The following is a 7,684-nucleotide window of genomic DNA, read 5'->3' on the forward strand; positions in this document are numbered from 1 at the left end:
CTACTAGCACTGCCAGCAAGAAAATTCCATGCTGGATTTATGTCCATGAACATGAAATGGTGTTTTATTACCCAAGGTCAGTCTGAGCAGTCTCCATGGGGATCTCTTTTCCATTTGGAGGTGTGACTGCAGGTGCCAAAATTTCCTTCAGCTAGATTTCATGTATAATAAATGCAAGAGCATGCCAATACTGTTCCTTTCCATAAGACATGTCACGGTTTGTAATGTCAGCTTTCAAATGCTTAGGGTCAACATTAACCATGATGGGCACAACACAAAAACAAACCAAAGTGTTCATCCCCAAAGCACTTACATTTGTCCTCTTACTAATGAGTTGCCAAATCTTGCTGCTGTTAGGGGTATAGTGTAATACTGAGAGCCAAGTGTAAGGGTGCTTGTAGGGAAATCTGACAGATGATGAAGTCTGACTATGACAACAAGCTGGGGAGGCATTCAACCCCTGTGCTCTGTTTTCACAGAATTAAGTATATGTCTGTCTCCAAGACAGACAAAGCCAGCTTTTATATGTTCAGCATCTTAAAGGTTTGAATTTTGATAATGGCTTGTTTTGTGCTGCACTGTGGAAAAAAGATAGCCATTATGTCTACCAGTGTCCCCTGAAACTAAATCATTAGCTGATATAAAGAAATGTTCAACATTCCTATTACATTGTATTTGAAAGGAATTCATTTGTTAAGTCAGTAGTTGATCAAGCCATGGAAAAATGTCTGCTAAATCATTATGTCTTGTGATCTTCATGTTTGCTTGGACAGTAGGAGTAAAAACATATTTTAGCATATTTAATCCATTTTGCAGTCATAATATTTTTGCTCATTCTAGAAACAGCAAAGGAATTCTAGAGAGGCAGTGACCTGGGAAATTTTATAGTTAGCATTTTGTGATCTGTATCTCAACAGCTTTTTAAAATGAAGATTAAAGAAATAATTAGGCACTGGAATTAAATGTAATTTTCAAATGTTCTTGAAACCTAAAATAGCTGCTCAGGAAAGTAATATTGAAGTTTGGGATTACAAGTTATTTAATGGAAGACAATAACTTACTGCGTCAGAAAAATCACCCCCCTGTGGTGCTCTGATCAAGAACTGATTTCTTCTTCTTTGTTAGCAGCAGTAAGAATATCTTCTTGCCTGGTAAGAGAAGTGGTTCAGATCTCTATTGTAGTGATTGTCTTTTCATGAATTGGAGGGTTCACTAAACTACAGAAATATACTCCTGCTGCTACAGACTTTCCTGTGGGGCCTGTCTTCAGCTTGGTTATTTGTATGAGATTTTGTACTGTCCTGCTGCAGAGAAATGTGAGGATAATTTGGGGTGATCAGGTAGTACAGTGATGGAGAAGCCATACAGACACCCAATGTTTTGGGATGCAAAGTATATTCTACTGGAGAACCTTTATGTTGGGGTCCCTTTCACCTTGCATCTCATGCAGTTAGTTTCCCCAGAATGCTAAATGCACGCAAATTACTACAATCTTGATTTGGCAGCATTCTGCATCTCCTTTTCACCAGTTGCCAACAAACTGATAAAACCAAGCTGAAAACTGTTTAACATTCAGAACACTACCACAAGTATGAAGGAACAAACAGCGCTGGACTTGAAAGATTCTCAAGAACAAAAATTTTTAACAGTGCTTTACTCATTTTGGAGAAATTAGAATTGTTTTTTTCAAGTTAATTATATGTTCCTAAGGAAAGCTATTTCAGTTAGAACATAGTTTCAGGAGTAATATTCTCAACAGTTTCCTTCGATCTCTAGTGCTACTTTTATACTAGCATTAAATATCTCCTGCTGAAGCCCATAATACTTCAGCAGCTGCTCACTTTGAAATGAAAAAAAAATCCCTACTGACTTGGGATGGCATAAACATGTTTAAAGACTTTTTATTTATAAAAAAGACAGAAAGACCTCTGTTTGTCACATTCTTCTCAAGTAGTGCTAGCCAAAAATATTTCAATGCAATGCTTTTTCAATAATTTCAAGGAAATTACACCATTTAATGGAACTGCATTCATTAGTATCAAACTCATAGGAGAAACCAGCAACAATCACGATACACACACAGAGCACATTCCAGACAATGGCTTGCTTTGAGCTGGGTAGCCACCTGATAATTGCAAAAAACTGGGCCAGATCATGCATCTGGATAAAGCATTATTACATATGATAGCCTGCATGGTAGTTGATTAGCTGCCTGAGAAGGAAAGTGTCCAGGTGAAGTTCATAATATTCTGCTCAAGAAAGAAAGTAAGTGGAAGAAAGGAAAGAGAAGCCCTTTATAAAACTCACAAAGTGATATGACTGACTCATTGTTTTAAAAGCCAGGTGGAGGAAAATTCAAGCCCACACTCAGACACCCATATATGGACACATAAAATTTGTGGTATGAGCTTAGGTATGAGATAAATGTATAGGTTTTAATTGAAGGCAGCAGAGATCTAATTCTCCAGGCTTTTGCACCCATAGAGATGCCTGTTGGCATCTGAGATGCTTCAGGATATTCAAGACATCCACAGGTATGATAAATTTGATACTGGACCTACAGAACACCTGCACCCTAGTGGAGCAGCTTGAGGCCATGCATTTTTGATGAGCATTGCCATCCGTAGTTTTCAGTCAATACATGCAATGGAATTCTCAGAATCTGGTATTTATTCAAATGTATGTAGCTGCTCCAAGATGAGCTGAAAGGCTCTCTAGAGTCATGCTTGTTTGGTTGGTTTGCTGGCTTTTAAAGAATGAAATTGTAGTGACAAAGTGAGCCAATACTCTGTTTAGTAATACTGCTACTTTACAAAAATACTGTGTAGATAGTCGATACCCAAGCCCCTCTGTGGGAACTAGGTGAGACCAGAGCTTTGCTGGTTCTTCCTACCAGCCTGCTTGGGCAACAAAGGATTGAGTAAAATCATTGTCTGTACCACTCAGGTTTGACAGAACACCAGTGTAATTTCATTCAAATCAGTGCAGGCAGTTTCTATCTATCAGATCTGTCAGTAAAATACTGCCTTTATTTCCAGGACTTCCAGAGATGCAGTGGGAAGGAGCATCATCATGAGCTCATCTTGAAGCACCCAAGACAAGAGGTTTTGCTTGCATGGTCATATTTTCCCAAGGCCATTTAAAGTAGCGTAGAGATGGCTGACCTAGAAAGACATTTGTGTGCTAAGGAGAAAATAAAGCCAAAACTTACTAAAGTACTAGCACAGGGTTTTACAGGAAGGTGAAACTGCTGTTAAGAGGTTTCCATGTTTATACAATAAATTGAAGTACAGTCCAAGAAGGATGTGGAAAAAACCCTTTATTCTGCCTTTATGAATAATTAATTTTAGCTGGGCCAGAAAGTGACTCAGTGGAGAAAGGGAACCAGGAGAACCATGTGCTTCACTGGGTAAGAAGGGAATACGATGAACAGTTTGCAGCAGTGATATTGATTCCTGGCCTTGGCCTCCCCATCCTGCTGGTACTTCCTCTTCCCCCAGCATATTTTTCAAATCTTTAATCCCCCAGCATACTTTTCAAATCTTTAATATATATTCTTCAGTGTAAGAAAATATTAGAAATCCCTCTCCTTAATTTTTAGGCAAGTTATATTTGGGAAGTATAACTGGGAAATATAAGTCACTAAGTCTCATTATGACCTGACCAAAATTTAGACACATTTGAAAACTCTGGACTGAAAACACTACCTGTTTGGGAAAAATTATTAAGGTTTAAAATTAAAGCATGTTCTCTTTTCTTAAGAAGGGAAAAATGCAATGAGGAGATAACTCTCCAGTATTATCTAAAAAGGGGTATACAAGAGCCGGTGGAGACTGCTTCAAAAAGGTTATAAAAACAACTTTAGAAGGACTGGGAAAAGAACAAGGATAAGCCGGAAAATATAGGAAAATTATTTCTAGGCAACACAGCATTTGAGTTTACTAGAGCAAATAATGTTTGTAAAAAGAATAGAAGCTCTCTTGGACATACACTGACTCTAAGAAAGACACTTTTGTCATAACACAGAAAGTCCTGCAGATCACAGATACATTTTGCTCATAGGTGCTGAATGGCTCCAAAATAAAGGAAAAAGTGCCACAAACAAAGGCATGGTGAAAATTGCTTGCTATGTTTTTCAGACTTGTATTGTTCTGAAATGGGTGGGGTTCCTAATTTGGTGGCACATTTACTTAGGAAGAAAGCAAAATAACTTTTTTAACTGAACAGTGCAATCTGACAGTATGACGTAGAGTGTTAACTTTCAATTAGTAAGGTGCTGCAGCATAAAACATCACTTGAACCTCTATTTGGAATTAAAAATCTCTTAGCTGTATGTCTTCCAGTTCAGCCCACATACAACACAAATGGAACAGCTTTAGTTTCCCAAGAGGAACTGTCTAACATAATTGTAATTCAGCATGTGTCTACTGCCAACATCTGAGGCAACGCCAGGCACAGTCACCTTAGCAGACTGGCAAAGAACAACCAGGAGTGCAGCTTCCTGATTTGGGGGGAGCCTAGCAATGTCGGGGTACAGTATAATTAAAATTAGAATCATCAACAAATTAAATTCTGATCCAAAAAAACCATCCCTTTTCTGTACATGTTACATCAGACTGTCCCTGACAGTAAGTCTTCTTTCCCATGAAAATAAACTCTGTTCTCTTTTTCTTAGCAGAGTTCTGCTCCCATTTGCACAGAGCAGTCTAAAGCCACATATAATGCTCGGACAGTTTGTACCCTTGTAAGATATTCTGCATTTTATACAAATTAAGCATTGTCCATGCTACTCTGGAACAGGATGAACCTCTTTTCCTATCTTGTTTCCTTTGTAGAGAAAACACTGAGCATGTAATTGTCATCTCTAGGTAGGACAAGTGGTTTAAGTGATGAGTTTCTGCAAAATGTAGCAAAGACTGAAGAAAATTAAATCTGTAATCATCCATCCAAGCTCACTATAAAACAAACAAACAAAACCAGTGACCTAACAAGAACACACACGCAAAAAAAGTCAAATTCCAGCAATGAAAATGTAAGACTCTTGTTTGGCTTGATAACACAATGGCTCCCTCTGCAGGGTGACACATCTCATCTGGATATAAAATGGTCTTGTATGTAACTGATGTATATCTCAGGCTGTTTCCAGTTCAAATTCTCAGGATTGGTGAATCCCCTGTGTTCAGATACAACTGTGTGTTATGTGCAGAATAAAGGTATTATATATTAGATTGAAAGTAAGTGCTATCTCACATGAACATCATTCTCTCAAAAATTTTTCTATATATCAGCTCTGTTCCCTTTCACACTGCTAAATCCATGATGACCTCACAAACCTCCTTACAATAAGGCAGAGGTCTCAAAAATGTTATGCTTCCCTCTTTACCTATCAGAGTGCACACATCTGAGGCTTTCTTTTATAAAAGAAAAAAATATTGATGAAAGAATATAAAAACTAGTTAAAAATATACAGGGAAAAAATAAGAATAGGAAGGGACAACATTCAGAAAAACAACAACGTTAGTTACACTGAAAATTCTATTTCTAGTAAAAATAAATATCTAGAAAAAGAAAGGAAGGCATAGTTATCAAACTTTATGATACTTCAAAACTTCAACATAATTTCTCTTTCTGTTCATTGTCTTTCAGAGCTTCTTCCTTTCAAGAAAGGGAATGAAATCTTGAAATCAGAGGACAGAGATGAACAAACACTCCAAAAAAGAGATATGGTCAATCAAAAATGAAATTGAAAAATCCCAAAAATTTGAAATGGAGTGACTACAACCAATTGTACTAATATGAAATGTAGTACAGAGAAAAGGACCAAAACTTGCCCAAATTTTTCCCTTTGAAATCCCTAAAATCAGGAAAGAAAGGGAAACAAAGAGACAGAAGAGAAACAGAAGAATTGAAATTGCAAAACAAAACAAAACAAAAGAAACCTGACACAAGGTGAAAATAAGGAAAGTCAATGGGATGACCTGAAGTGCAGGAATATGGCCTCAAGCTTGCCCAGTTGATCCTCATTGAAATCGCAAGATTTCATTCCCTTTCCTGCTTCATGCAAAGTCTGGTGCTAATAACATGCCTTCTCATTTGTACCAAATATTAATTTTAATTTTGAGAGCAAGAAAGAGTGTTATGTTTGAGCTGGGTAAATGAAATGCAGAGCCAGGTCAGAGCAGCAGGCAAGGTGGCCTTGGGCATCAGGCGAGTGGAACTCAGAGGCTACAGTGCTTGCCTGTGGCAGAAGAAAACAGAGATCAGCTGTGCACTTCTCCCTCCTGCTTTTCTTCCCACTTTTGCTGTCACAGAAGGAGGGACAGGGGCATGCACAAGTGCCAGGCTAACCCCAAGGGGGCATCTACTGTCAATCCTAAGTAGCAGCAGGAACAGGCATTCCCATCCTCTGGGACAGTTCCAGCCTCACCCTCATCCTTCATGAGAAACAACAACATTCCTTAACTGTGGTGACATAGACTGACAAAATACCTGACTGCAGATATTTTCAAACTGAGATATTTGCATGTACATCAAATAAAATCTTCCACCATCATATCCAGATTTTACTCATCTCTTACCTCTGGATATTAGACATGCAAATTCTATTCTTGAGCTGAAGGTTGTTTATATAAGCCAAGGACAAATGTATTCCTAAAAGCTGCTCTTTCTGGGTGGTTTAGCACAGTACAGTGGTTGCATATCCATTTCACTTAGCTGATGCAGTATTCTAGCAGGAAACAGCAGCAGGAGACCAATATTATGCAGGGTACAAGCAAAAGGGGTATGCTTGTGAATACTGATCTCCTGACTGATGTAATCACTGTGATAAAAAAAAAAAGTCATAATAGTATAAGGCCCAACTCTTCTGCATGAAGTCAGATACATTCAGCACAAATCTAGTTTCTTCTAGGAGCTGAAAAAGGAGGAAGGTCACATGGTTGTGGAGCAGATTTGTTGCCATCCAACAGTTTCTTGCCTCCATGGGATCCAGCACAGCAGCAGAAGCCCCAGGTAAGTCAGTGGGCACCACTTCAGGATTCATGACAGCCTCAAAGCACAGGGCGAGAGGGGATCCCTTCCCCAGCGTGAAGGAGATGCTGAAATTTCTCCCAGCAGTCCTGACACACAAGGTGCTGGGAGAAAACAAGTAAACTGAGGCTTCTGCATTTGCAGATTAAAAATGGTATTTTAGCTAAATCATTATATGTATTTTTCTATTAATGCACAAAATCAACAAAACATCTGTAAGAGAAATTATTTGGTTCCGAGGTTATCGTGGTACTCACCACACCTGTAATTTCCCTTTGCATGACAGGATCATGAATGCTCTTACCAACTAGTTTATTTAAAATCTTCATTAATTATATACCCTGCTTATCCCTTCTTATCCTTTTGTCCTTCCCACTTTCTCCTTCTCCTATATCTAAGTCTCCAGTTCTGTTACTCAATGAACAACCAATTGTTCAAATGCTAATTTTGATCATGCTTTGCCTGTAATGGGAGAGAAAGGTCCAGCATCAGTCTTTCTATCCACACTGTAATAAATTTTCCTGTTGTGACAACAGCAGAATAGACCAAAGATGGATTTTTATTTTTTTAAAAAGATGATGAAACTGTGAATAACCTGATGCTACTCAAAGACTGAGTTACAACACTTAAATTCTGTAGCAGGGTGTGATTTTTG

This window comes from Molothrus aeneus, chromosome 3 (assembly GCF_037042795.1).
Source record: "Molothrus aeneus isolate 106 chromosome 3, BPBGC_Maene_1.0, whole genome shotgun sequence".
Lineage (NCBI taxonomy): Eukaryota > Metazoa > Chordata > Aves > Passeriformes > Icteridae > Molothrus > Molothrus aeneus.